Here is a 14694-nt window from a genome sequence, read left to right as displayed (position 1 = left end):
GCCCCTTCGGGGGTAAGTGCTACATAACACCTAAATAAATAGATCTCCCAGCAATATTATTACCGGGCTGCAGCTAGGGGGAGCTCTAATGTTTACAGTGTGATTGCAGGAGAGTGATTCCTTCTAGTTCACACTAACTCCTTTCATTGCTAGAGCTGTTTTTGCCATTTTTTCCACAGACTTTAAAATGCACATTTTGGGCCTGAAGATTTGTTATACCCCCAAACATATATTTTCTGACAGCAGAGGCCCTGGAGAATAAAATAGCGGTAATTTTTAAGGTGTTCCTTGTACACAAATTTCACCTTAACATCTGCGTTTGCTTTCTTCTTTTTTACCATTTTCTCATCCACATGGGGTCAAGGTGCTTTGCCAGGGGGCACCCGCCTATGTTGAAGACATGTTGCCTAGTATGGTTCAGGAAGAAGGGTCCACATGCTCGTCCCCTCCTTTCCTGGGTCCACCCTGGTGCCTTTTCAGGGTAGATCCCCTCTGCAAAACACCTCGTGCCCATGTTGATGAGTACAAGGGCTTCTTTTCCACAAAGGTGGTGGGTGTTTGCAGTGTTCTGAGAGCAGAGGCCTTATTTAATTATAAGGAGGCCCCAGATACTGCCCGCCTATATAAATAAGTATGGAGTACATAGTACCCAAAGGTGCCACTAGCTTAATGACAGCTCCTTGTGCTATTACCAGATAAACAAGGGAAGAGATGGGATAATGGTGACATCACCATCACTCCAAAACTGCCAGAATCCTCCTCCTTCCTTTCATCTTGTGTGGTGTGTGGCATCACAAGAATGGTGTCTGCATAAAGTGGTGCCTTGAGAGGAAATTTAAGAAACGCTGCACCACCAAATTGAGGACATGTGCCAGGCAAGGCATGTGTCAACTTTCCCTGTCTACGTGCGGACAGGAGGTTTGTACCATTTTCACACACCACCATTCCTGGCTCCAGCTGGCGTGGCATGAACCACCTCTAGGCCTGTGCCTGCAGAGCTGAAAGAATCTCTGCTCCAAGCACTGAATGGCACCTTTTAGCCTGACTCATTGAATAGCACCTTGAACGCTTAGGGGTACTGGTGGTTCATAGGACAATTCAGCAGAGGAGGGCATGGAGGAGGAGGGGGTGGAGCTGACAAATCTCTGGAAAGGTGTTACATAAACTCCTCTTTAAGATGTCCTCAAAAGATTTAATCTTCTGCTCCCTCTGTGGGGACAGGATGAGTTCAGAGACTTTCCCCTTGAAACGGTGGTCAAGGGGGTTGCCAACCAATAGTGATCCTTCTTGATAAAACGTGTTCTCAGGTCCTTTCACAGGCTTTGAAGAATGAGGGAGCCCATGCGTCACAATTTTGCGGAGGAACAAGAAGCAGACTCCTCTGAGTCACTGCGGATTACAGTGGACAATACAGCAGAAGAGGGCATGAAGGAGAAGGAGGGGGTGGAGCTGACAAATCTTTCATCATTACCACTAGCTGTATGGAGACATGGTGCAGCACTGAGCCCTATCCTGCAAGCAGAGTTACCAAGTGTGCTGTAAACTAGCTATATTGTCCCTGACCGTGCCTGCTGGACCACGTATCAGCAGTAATGTGAACCTTGCAGCTGACTGCCTTGCCCATCGATGCCACAACATTGCTTTCCACATGATGATACAGAGCTAGCGACCAGGAACCTGCCATTGTGGTACAGCACATTCTGCAAATTCACGGAAGGAGGCAGAATTCATCAGATGGAAAGGCAGGAGTTGTAAAGCCAGCAGCTTTGACAAGCTTGAATTTACATAATGTGCATGTGGGTGGAAGTGACTGTATGTTTTTTTTTTTTTTTTTTTTTGCTGCAGCAGATGGTCCAAAGAAATGTGCCTGCTATAGTCTACAGCTGGTGATGTGCTACTGTTAGACATGCTGCAAGGACCTGTGAAACTTTTTGCTACACCATCATCCCTGTCAGTGGAGGCTGCTGAGAGGTCATGAGGGGGTAGACCTGAAAGGTGAGGAGGAGCAGAATTGTGTCCCTTTTGTGTGGCTTTCTGGTGTTCTTGCCAATGAGCTGAGTGGTGGGGGGGTTAAATGCCTCGTCAAGTATGTGGTACCCAAATGGCTGGTGTTTTTGTCACGCTTGATCTGCTTGAGGCAAAGTTTGTAAACTGCAACAGTGCGATCGGCTGCACATGTGCTAAAAAAAATGCCCAGACAGCTGAGCTGTGGAAAATGGTCTGGGAGATAACCGCTCCACAATCTGGTGAAATAGGGTGGCTTCATTGGGGTTGTGCCTCACCCTCACTTTTCTCTGCTCTATTCGGCACCCAAGTCGCATCAGTAACCTCATCATCATCCCCTCCATCCCCTCCATCCTCATCATCACTGGAGCCAACTTGGCAATATGCTGTGGCTTGGAGGAACATGTTTGCCAATTTGTTGTTTACCAGTGTTCTCCCCTCTCTGTAGGCTCATGTTCTTACCTTCCTCAAACTCAGAACCAAGATCTGAATCAAGTAATGGCTGTGCATCATCAAGGAGCAAGTGGCTGACGCTGTGTTTGAATAACTCAGCTGACTCTGATGCTGGGGCTATGGCAGAAGTAGCCGTGGACAAGGAGGCAGAATAAGCAACTCTGGCAGCTGCAGTGGACTGCACACTAGTCTCTGCTTGGGTGATGGAGGATGAAGATTAGCAAGCCAGTCTACCACCTCCTCTGCATGCTGTGTCTGGATAGCATGGGCAACATCACTAAACAGAGGAAATTGTGCCCTGCCTGCGGACGGAGCACGTCCACCCTTGTCTGTGGATACAGACGCTGCTGGCCCCCTCACAGTGCCATGGGAATGTCTGCCTCTCCTTGTTGGCCTCCCAGACATGATGGGGGGGCTTATTAACAAAATGTAATAAAGATGGGGAAATGTGTACATGGATGCACTTTAATCAATGGAAAGTGATATTTGGTGCACTTTAACTTGAGTACTCGCTACAAAGAGACACTCCTAACGCACTACAATATACTGCGGTAAACATGCAATAATGCACTGAAATATACTGCGTTAAATGTATACTAATGCACTGCAACATACTGTGGTAAACACGCAATAGCGCACTGAAATATACTGCGTTAAATGTATACTAATGCACTGCAACATACTGCGGTAAACATGCAATAGCGCACTAAAATATACTGCGTTAAATGGATACTAATGCACTGCAACATACTGCGGTAAACATGCAATAGCACACTGAAATATACTGCGTTAAACGTGCACTAATGCACTGCAATATACTGCTGTAAACGTGCACCAACGCACTGAAATATACTGCGTTAAACGTGCACTGATGCACAGCAATATAAAACACACTGAAATTTACTGGGTTAAACATGCACTGCAATATACTGTGGTAAACGCACAATAATGCACTGAAGTATACTGCATTAAATGTGCACTAACGCACTGCAATATACTATGGTAAACGTGCACTAACGCACTGAAAAATACCACATTAAACGTGCACTAACGTACTGTAATTTACTGCAGTACACGTGCACCATCGCACTGAAATATACTGCATTAAACATGCAATAATGCACAGAAATATACTGCAAGAAACCTGCCCTGACAAAATAAAAGGACACTAAAGTAAAAATCAACGTTCGCACTACACTCACACTGCACTATCACTAGATTCACACTAAACTAATACTTTAAACTCACAATAGCCCAATAACTCGCTAGTAGCACTAAACAGAGCCCTGTTCTCTCTCCACTCCAATATCACACTGCAAATTGCCGCTATGGGAGGAATATTTTTATAGTGTGGGTTGGGACTAAGAGCAATGAGCCATGATTGAATATAGTCATCATGACAGTGTCCAATCATGGCTCTAACAGTGCTATTTTCCCTGATTAGCTGAAGCAATGAAAGCTTTGCCCAATCAGGACTTCCAGTGTACTGTGTTGCGGCACAGTGCATTGTGGTCATTCAGCGGGCGCCGAACAAATGGTTGAACGTCCCGACAATTCAGGGGTTCGACAGAGGGGTGAACAGCCAATGTTGGGGTTCGAAATCATGCTTGGATCGAACTGTTCAACCATTACTACTACTAACTGTCAATTGCTCAAGAGCAGCCTTTCTCAACCAGTGTTCCATGGAATCCTAGGGGTTCCTCCAGAGATTGCTAGGGGTTCCTTAAGCAATGAGTAATTTCTGCCTCATAGACAAGAAACCACTGCCAATAATGATCTTTTTAGCTATCTGTAAGGGGGGCATTCTTCACAGTGACCACCAATATAAGAGACAATCATCAAAGTGACCACCAATGTGAGGGATGTTCATCCCCGTGACCGCCAATGTAAGGAACGTTCATTCCAGTGATCACCAATGTAGAGACATTCATCCCAGTGACCACCAATGTAGAGAGACATTCATCCTAGTGATCACCAACGTTAGGGACATTCAACCCAGTGACCATCACCCTTATGTACTGTGAGCTGTGGCTATATGAATTTTTAGCAGGGTTCCCTGAGACTTGGAAATTTAAGTCAAGAGTTCCTCCATGTTGAAAAGGTTGAGAAAGGCTGTATTAACCTGAAATCGACATAAATCCTCTAAAGGCAACATTTAAGAAGAACAAATCATGGAGGACTCCCACAGGACTCTACAAAAATAGCTCAATATAAACAGCATAAAATCATCAGTAACAATTCGTCCAACATTCACATGTAATGTCGACTGCAGAGTCTTCAAGAAGTCTAATCAGTTTGTTCAAGAAGTCTAATCAGTTTGTTCTCCTGGTACGCAGTGTACAGCTAATCACTGTGTATAAGGATATACTGTATATATACACACAGCACAAGGCCGTGTTCACACTACGAGACGTTTCTTGGGGCTGCAGTTCCTCTGAACTCCACACGGTGGTGATCTCCCTTATACTCCGGGCAGGAAGACTCTATGGTAAACAGACAGGAAGTGATGTCAGGTATAAATATGAAGTTCCAGGTGAGAGGTGAGTTGGGAGGAAGTAGAGAGGAGACGTTGCTGGAGGTGGTAGCAGAGGAGGTAATAAGATCTTATTTTCTATTTACACCCAATAACCCCCCGTCATGTCCGTCTTCTTCCTCCATAGTCACTGTGACGTCATTTATCCACATTATTATTCATCTTTTTTGTATAAAGTTACTGGACACTACAAGGGCAGACACCATCCAGAGAGGCTGAGCTTTCAGTATTGGAATTACTGTTTATTATCCTCCTTTAGACTATAGCCCTTTTGACGGGTTAGGAGTGCAGAGAGAAAATAAAACAGAGGCGTCTCCCAAGGGCCATGGCGCACGGCCATTAATTGGGGAATTCCGGGTACAGGAAGGCTGGCAGTTGCAGAAATAGTCCAGAAGGCACAGCAATGAAGAGTGACCTTCAGGATGGAAATATGGGACTGCAAATGGGAGATAGTCTACAGGGCAAACAGAAGCCACAGCAACGAAGGGTGTTCCTTAAGGCGGCACTATGGGGCAGCAAAGGAAAGAAAGTCCACAGGACAAACAGAGGGCACGGTGGGGTTTAAGTCCTTGGCACACAGGGCAGAGTAGAGTTGGCACAGCAGAGGTTAAAGTCCTTGGCACATGGGTAGAGCAATGTTTGGCACAGTAGGGTTTAAAGTCCATGGCACACGAGTAGCATGGTGTTTGGTACAGTAGGGTTTAAAGTCCATGGCACACGAGTAGCATGGTGTTTGGTACAGTAGGGTTTAAAGTCCATGGCACACGGGTAGCACAGTGTTTGGTACAGCAGGGTTTAAAGTCCTTGGCATACTGGCAGAGCAGGGTTGGTACAGCAGGGGTTAAAGGACACACCAACCAGCAGGTGAGAGCATTGGGGTAGAGAGAGAGAGAGTTCAGAGACTTTAACAGAGGCAGGCCAAGCAGGAGTCTTCTACAGGGTATAGGAATAGGGGGGAGCTGTGGGGTCTGGCCGCAGCATGGACCTCCCAGAGCAGCAGTCAGATGGAGAGCAAGCCGGGAAAGATTTTTGCCTGTGCCCCGCTCCGGCATTTATGTTCTCCTGTCTCCAGGTAACCCGAGGCTTGGTGTCAGGTTACCTGTGCAACAAACTCCACCCCCTCTGCTCTGGGTCCCACCGAGGGAGCACAGCTTTTGTCTTCAGTGGACATGGGTACAGCCGCCCCGCTGTTCCTGTGCTCCGTGTCTGCTGAAGACAAGAGAAGGGGAGCGTACTGCGACAGGCTTGTATCCTGCATGTGGTAAACCCCCATGCAGGCATAGTGGGGGAGCAGAGTGCCTGGCGCTGAACGGGAGAACAGAGGGAAGTCCTCTGCAGGGGGCACCTCCCTGGCAGAGGACTGCATGCAGAGTGCTGGGCACAGGATGGCAGCAGGGACAATAAGGCGATGCAGGGGCGTTGCTAGGTCTGCAAAAGATCTGGGGATAGAGCCCATAGCAGCGGTCACCAACCTTTTTGCAGGCCGGGGGGGGCCCGGTGGTAAGCAATTTTTCGTGGGCAAAGGCTGAGGTTGGCGTTTCATTCATCATGGCATCATGGTAGATATGGTGTCAGGGTGATCGAAGTGCATTGTTTCTATTGTTACATTCTAATATATAATGAAGTGGCTCAACTCACCATAATGCAGAATCAGTGGGAGCCCTGAGCGTGTCACTTGCCACATCTCCTGCCACCAGATGCAGCTTTTTAACTTGCCACCATCACCTGCCACCAGATGTGGATTGTCACTTGCCACATCACCTGCCACCATTTGCAGATTGCCACGTCACCTGCCACTATTTGCAGATTTTCACTTGCCACATCACCTGTCACCATTTGCAGATTGTCACTTGCCACATCACTTGCCAACATTTGCAGATTGTCACTTGCCATGTCACTTGCCACCATTTGCAGATGGTCACTTGCCACCATTTGCAGATGGTCACTTGCCACCATTTGCAGATGGTCACTTGCCACCATTTGCAGATGGTCACTTGCCACCATTTGCAGATGGTCACTTGCCATGTTACTTGCCACCATTTGCAGGATGTCAATTGCCACGTCACCTGCCACCTGATCCAGATTGTCACTTGCCACGTCAACTGCCCCTATTTGCAGATTGTCACTTGCCACTTCACCTGCCACTAGATGTGGGTTGCCACTTGCCAACAGATGTGGATTGACACTTGCCATGCCAGCCAGTGCCACCAAATGTGCATTGTCGCTGCATTGTTGGCAGGCTGGCAGCACTGGTCCATTTAGTGAGGGCAGAAGAGCGCTGATGTGTGGCGGGCAGTGAGAGATGATGTCATCTCTCTGTTCCCCGCCGCACATCGCTACCACATTGAAGTAGCCCGGCTGTGAGGGCGGAAGAGTGGTGACGTGGAGCGGGCAGAGAGAGATAATGTCATCTCTGCTCGTCCGCCCGCTCGTCTCTCTCCTTCACCTCTAATGCAGCCCGCCACAACCGCAACCCACTGGTTAGGCAGGGACCCTGCGGCAAGAGACTCAGGGCTATGGTCTCCAGATTCAGGCTACAGCCTCAATAGCCACCCCCTGGTGACGCCTATGAGGCGAAGTCTGTGCTGGGGAAAGCAGAGGCGTAATCGAGGGGAGCAGGTTTCCTGTGACAACCCCCCCCCTTTATTTTATAAGTGCCAACAGGGGAACCTCAACAGGTTGCCCTAGAGGCACTTTTGGATCACTTTGCTTTACTAGGGATCTTGTTGACGGGATATCCCATCAGCATTCTGGTGCTGGCTCCCCCCCTTGGTTCTGAATTGTGAAGTTGAAATGTTGTATGGCCAGGCTTCGCCTTAGCAGGCTGCCATTATACCCAGTGACCCAATTCAGCCAGGTGAAGTGGTTGTGGTCAGTGAGGATGGTAAACTCCCGGCCATACAAATAGGGTTGTAGATTTTTCAATGCCCATACTATAGCCAGGCACTCATTTTCAATGGTGGCATAGGCTACCGCCCTGTCCAGTAGCTTCCTGCTTAAGAAAGCCACAGGGTGCTCCCCCCTCCTCGTTTACCTGGCTGAGGACAGCCCCTTCCCATACGTAAAGGAATCCGTCTTGCTTGTAGTTTGGAGCTGCCAGGACTGGATTCGCGGGAGAGGGCCTCTTTCAGCTGGTCAAAGGCGATCTGTAGGCTGGGTTCCAAGTTACAATCTGGGGCATGGCCTTTTTGGTGAGCTCTGTCAGTGACTTTGTAATCGTGTTGTAATGGGAACAAATTTACGATAATATTTAGCAGTGCCGAGAAAAGCCATAACCTGTTTCTTAATATTTTAGCAGGTTCTGGGCTCAGTTTACCCCCTCCCACCCGGTGCCCTAAATATTGTGCCTCTGCCATTCCCATCTGGCTTGTGTCTGGCCAGATGGTGAGGTTTTCCCCTGCAATTCAGTCCAGGGCAATGCCCACATGCCGGAGGTGGTCATGTTGAGGAATTCGAATAGCCAGAAGAGAGTAATGAAGTCGAAGCGCTCCTTACCCTCTGCGGTTTAGGGGATTTGCTAATAGCCCTTGCTTAAAGCAGAACTCCGGGTAAAAACTTTTTTTTCCAGGTTCTTGTTGTTGATCTCCTACCTTCATCAACTATGTCATCCATGTTCTTCTGAGCTCTGTAGTTCCTCTGCAATAGCCTGCTGAACTTGCTGTAAAAACGTTATTGCCTGGTGATTTCCTGTTTGTAAGACCGCTGGCTGCTATTTCTCCAGTAACCTCAGCCAGCAGTCTGACACGCCCAGTTGTAGTTCTCTGAAAGCGAGCAGGGCCTTGTATTACTGCCTGGCTCGCTGTAGTGGTTGGAGGCCGTCTCTCAGCCCTTGGTCTGTGCCTCCCATAGAGGTGGTGTGCTCCTCCACCCTGCCAGCACCACCCCATGTCTGTCACCGCCCGCCCGTCAGCCATTCCTCTCCAGTGCGGGGAGAGTTACAGATCATCCGGAGACAGAGCGGATCTCTGGCTGACAGGTGTTGTATGTGAAAACACGGCCCATCGTACAGCCCTGCCTCCCTGCACCGGCAATAGAACGGTGCACTCTGTGCTGTCTATCACAATTCCTGTGCAGGGAGGTGGGACGTACGATGAGCCGTGTTCTCATATACAGACCTGTCAGCCCAAGATCCGCTCTGTCTCCGGATGATCTGTAACTATCCACGGGCTGCACTGGTGACTAGGGGTGCAACGGATCAAAAATCTCACGGATCGGATCGATCCTCGGATCAGAGTCACGGATCGGATCATTTTCGGATCAGCAAAAAAAAACAAAAAACACACAAATCTTGTTACATCCACCGGAGTTTTAGATTTAAAAGCTATTTTCAACACAAAACCGAGCTTATATGCATAAATACAGTATTTGTGCATTTAAGCTCAGTTTTGTGTTGAAAATGGCTTTTAAATCTAAAACTCCGGTGGGTGTAACAAGATGTCCGCTTGCCCCCTTCTCACTCTATCATTATTGTACTGTGCAGGAGTGTGGGGTGTAGCAAGATGGCGGCGACGAAACGTCACTTCCTGTCGAGACAGTGGCCGCTTCCGGGTGTACCAAGATGGCCGCCGCTCCGGAGCTAGGCCGAAGCCGCGGCCTTTCCTATGGACTGGTGAGACCGCACCAATGGGCAGTGATACGCTGCACTGGTGGGCACTGATGAGCTCCACTGATAAAACCGCACTGATAAGCTGCACTGATGGGCATTGATAAGCTGCACTGGTGAGATCGCACTGATGAGACCACACTGATGGGCACTGATAAGCTGAACTGATGATTCCGCACTGATAAACTGCACTGAGGTGGCACTGATGAGGCTGCACTGATGGTCATTGATAAGCTGAACTGGTGAAACCGCACTGACGGGCACTGATAAGCTGCACTAGTGGGCACTGATGAGACCACACTGATGGGCACTGATAAGCTGCACTGATAAGCTGCACTGAGGTGGCACTGATGAGGCTGCACTGATAAACTGGACTAATGGGCACTAAGGCTGCACTGCTGGGCACTGAAAAGCTGCATTGAAAAGGCAGCACTGATATGCTGCACTAATGAGGCTACATGTATGGGCATTGATGAGGCTGCACTGATAAGCAAGGTGGACACCATGCACTGCTTTACTGATACCATCCACTGCCAAATATCTGTAGGAGAGATTTCCACCATCCCTGCAAAGTTTACAGTCATTTTTTACTTTTTCTTTCTTATTTTCAGTGTGATGTGTATTATATGTGACATTACTTATCACAGAGACCGGTATTGTGATATTGAAGCTTACTGAGCTTTCCATACATTAGAGGGTTCCACCATTATTGTGCTCATATACACCATACATGCACTGATTACTACTAGATCTAAAAGCTGCATGAGGAGGAATATTTCTACTACTGAATTACAGCAGAGTACAGTGTGTATAATATATTTATGGGATGTGTATACAGTTTAGTACTGATTACATAAAGCATGTAAGGGAAATATGTTTATCTGTTGTTGTGGCTGGAGGGGGTGAGCACATAGTATAGCAGGGGATCAGGCACTTTTACACTAACTGTGTGATCATTGAGGCACCAGTAGTCCACATAAAATCGAATGCTGCCATCCTTCTTGGGGACAAGAATAACAAGAGAGGTCCATGGGCTTTGGAAGGGATGAATAATCCCCAAGTCCAGCATTTTGTTCAGTTCCTGTCTTATGGTGTTCTTAACGGCTTGTTGGATGGACCAAGTCCACAGGTTTGCTAGAGGGACTGAACAAGGTCTGACATGAACTGAGTCCCTTGATCTGACAGGATTTCGGTGGGCAAGCCCACTCGAGTGAAAACAGTTACCATGGCTTTCCGCTAACCTCTTTTCTGTCCGTAGCTTCCCTTGATTCCCCGCCATGAGAATGACGTGGGCAAGGTGCAAAAGTTGGGTCCGGAATTGCTGGGGCACTATGAGCAGTTTGGCAACAGTCTGGAGTCCCCCTTTGGTAACTGTGTCTACAATTTGGTACAGCAACCCATCTCCCGGCACTATCTTTTCATCTGCTCCAGGACTGGTCAGCCCTACCCTGCCCAGAAGCTTGCCAGGGTGGGGTCGGTGGCTATAACCCCTTTAAACTCGCCCTGATCCCAGGTTGATCCAGTAGTGGGAAAAGCCAGGAAAGTGTCCCTCCACATGCTGTGGGGTCCTGTCTCCCCTTGGTGGCTTCCTGGTGGGCTTGACTTCACATGACAGATCCAACAAAGTGACACTGGAGGTCGCCAACACCATTTCCCGAGAAGTACCTCCACAGGCAGACCTCCCATCTTTTGCACATTGCAGTGTTTAGGACCCACTCCATAGTCTAAGTTAACAGTAGCCAGAGGGATGAAGCGCTTAGTGCCCCCAGCTAATTATATCACTATGCCCGGGCTAGAGAGTGCTGGGGCACACAACACGGAGGTCCACAGTAGTGAGGAACACACCTGAATCCCAAAGTCTGACAGCCTTCTGTCCATCCACAGTAACCTCTTGCATGTGCTTTCCTTCGATGATTTAGGTAGGAGCCATGACAGGTTGCAGACCAAAGACCCCTAGGGGGTGTCTTTGTCAGCAGGAGGGGGGCTCCAGTTTGGAGGGTGTAGAGGCAGGTCCTTGGGAGCCTGGTACAGATCCATATAGTGTACTTGCTTGGGAGGGTTGGACCCAAAAGTCTTTTTCATAGCAGGGTAGCTGGCCTGATAGTGACCAGGCTGCCCACAGCCAAAACAGCATCTTGGGGCCTGCTGCAGAGGTGCTGGGTTGTGTGGAAGCATGGGCCGAGGGGGGGGGCGGTGCTGCCTGGGGGCTTATCCGGCAGTGGGGAGGCTAAGGCCGTGGCTTCATCTAAGGTGGCAGGATACCATTCAAGCACCCATTATCAGAGCTGGGGGGAGGGGGGAATTGGAGGAATAACTGCCCTTTCAGGATCACCTGTATGATCTCCTCAGGGTAGGTCGCTTTCTCCCCTTCCAGCCATCGGCGACACACCCAAGGACAGCCTGTGTGCAAACATTTTTAAGGAGGACTCTGGGAGGCAGGGGTAGTCCGGAACTGGGCCCAATAAGACTCCGGTGATACTGCATAAAAGCCCAGTACTGCCCTTTTTTTTTTTTTATATATCCTCATTGCTCAGCTTCTTTAGGGGATCCATCATTCGATAGGCCTCAGTGGCCCCTCCATCCAGCAGCACTACCACATGGTGGGTCCAGTCTGGGGTGTGACTTCCTGCAGTCCGCACTGATATTCAAAGTCCTGAAAGAACCCCTCCACATCTCCTGTATGCTCTTGGTAGGACTTAAAGTCCTTCCCTGAGACTATTGGGCCCTCCTTTATGACAGAGGCTGGCACAAGTGCGGCTGCTCGATTGTTTTTTTTTGTTTTTTTTTTTATTTTGTTTTTTTTTTTGCGACCTCCCACTTCTTTTGTCTCTGTGGCATCCTCCCCCAGGATGGCCATCTCTTCCTCATACTATATGACCCAAGGGCTCTTTCTGCCTCTACTGGGAAGTTCTGGTCCATCTTCCCTAGAAAATGCTTGACCCATGTCTGTGCCAACTCTTCTCGTTAGCTGACTTCCTCCAGCGTCTGCACCTGCTGATCCTTATTAAGTCTTCTTTAATGAGACCCAATGCTCTGGCCTTTTCTTGAAGGCTGCTCGCCACCCAATAGTGGTATTCTGGGGCATCATTGTCCATGGTGTGCAGACTCAGCCATCTTGAGCGCTCTCATCCCACCACTGCCAACCAGTTTATGATGGACTAGAAGCGAAGAGAAAGAGCACACAGAGGTGTCTCACAAAGGACCCGATGCACAGACATTTATTGGGGATTTTGGGTACAGGAAGGGTGGCCGTAGCAGAAATAGTCCACAGGGCAAACAGAGGGCACAGCAACAAAGAGTGATCCTCAGTGTAACATAAACGTGAATGTGGATGTAATATAAATATAAAAGTAGGGCAATTGTGCCAGTAGCTGAGATGTGATCTGTAGAAGTAGTATAATTGTAGATATAGTTTAATTCCACGTTATTAAAGATACAATATTCAGTAATCAGTCATAGACCTATGTTGCTCTATTTGCATTTGAAAAGGAACAGAGCATGCTTCTAGGATAGAGTTGACACTTAGCTCTCGATAAAATTGTCCCTTCCATGTAGACCTAGATTGTCACTTTCCGAAAGCCTCAAAGAATCTACTAGCTGTTTTGGCTACAAGAATCCAACGGGGGCATTCACAAGGCCCCGAACATTCTGCCAACTTTGATTCATATCAACACATCTGAGGAATCTATTTTATCTCTCATAAAAGCTAAAATATTAGTTGCAGAGAGATGAAAATAATTCCTTCTCATGGTACACATGTTGGGGTACCTGTACATGTAAATCTGTATTTGTAAGGCATTAAGAATCCCAGAGAAACACACAAAACTGTTATATGGCACCTGATTGTGACAGCTGAACAGTGATTGGTACTGTTGTGATCGGACTGATGCACCGGTGTCGGAAATCCTATCCCCGACACAGCGATCAGAGCCGTTCTGGGCCAATTCAACTCTGGTAATTTCAGTACACAGAACCGTCTTGTGGACTAGGACGGGAATGCCCCCCCAGGGTTGATTGGCCAGGGGCTACAGTCCAGCCCACATCCATATTTCAATAAATTAAGAAGCATGGGATATGGACGGGGTGATTTCCAGGAAGCCGGTTCAAACTGGAACGTTACCGACGTTTCGGCATGCTTCTGCCAAAGGATTAACGTCGGTAAAGTTTATTTCTGTTTTTATCCCTTTTTATTTTATAGTGAACAGCCAATTGTGTGTCTTTTTGTATTTTTTTTGTTTTACTTTTTTTTTTCTTGTATATATATTTTTATGCACTGCCCACTTTCAGGATATTTACATTATAAAATGAATAAGTGACTTCTGTGTACTAAGCTGTGTGTGTGTGGTGGTGACCCAGCAGACCAGTCTGCGGACAAACTGTTGGGTGGTGGCAAGATATTGTTTGTTGTGTGTTAGGTGTGTGGCCAGTGGGAAGAGTGATTAACACCAGGGTTCTAGCTTGTAGGATAGCTGAAGGAATCTTAGAAATGTGTGCTAATTGCAAGACTGCTCCCCATAGAGTCCACCAGATTGTATGTAAGATTCATAGCTGCCTGTGTTTGGTCAGTAGGGCTGGGAGATTTTCTTTAAAAAAAAAAAATCTTTGATTTTCTTAAAAAAAACTCGATTCACGATTCGAATCAAGTTTTGTTGTTTTTTTTTTTGGACACCGCGCCGGTCTTGAGGCGCTGCGGGCATGAGTTTTTAGGCGAGGCCGCGGCTTCGGCCTAGTCCGCAGCGTCCGGCCTCGCGGACTAGGCTGAAGCCGCGGCCTCACCTAAATGCTCCTGCCTGCAGCTCCTCAGGACCGGCGCGGTGTCAGCGCCGGTCCTGGGGAGCTGCAGGTAGGAGTTTTTAGGCGAGGCCGCGGCGTCCGGCCGAAGCCGCGGACTAGGCCGAAGCCGCGGCCTCGCCTAAAAACTCATGCCCGCAGCGCCTCAGGACCGGCGCGGTGAAAAAAAAAATCTAAAAAAAGTCGATTTGCTTAAATTTTGAATCGATTTGACCTCTCAACTCGATTCAAGATTTAAATCGATTTTTTTCCCCAGCCCTATTGGTCAGCCAGCTGGATTGGAGTGGAGTCTCCCTCTAGTGGTGACCAG

General features: G+C 48.2%; 1 protein-coding gene across 1 annotated transcript in view; it reads left to right on the top strand.

The window, feature by feature from the left end:
- The window catches only part of LOC141121577 (uncharacterized), a 137870-nt gene that overhangs the window by 91990 nt on the left and 31186 nt on the right, over window positions 1-14694 (top strand).

Source organism: Aquarana catesbeiana, unplaced genomic scaffold (assembly GCF_042186555.1).
Source record: "Aquarana catesbeiana isolate 2022-GZ unplaced genomic scaffold, ASM4218655v1 unanchor225, whole genome shotgun sequence".
NCBI lineage: Eukaryota > Metazoa > Chordata > Amphibia > Anura > Ranidae > Aquarana > Aquarana catesbeiana.
The sequence above is the reverse complement of the archived record's forward strand: the minus strand, read 5'-3'. Positions and strand labels throughout refer to the sequence as shown.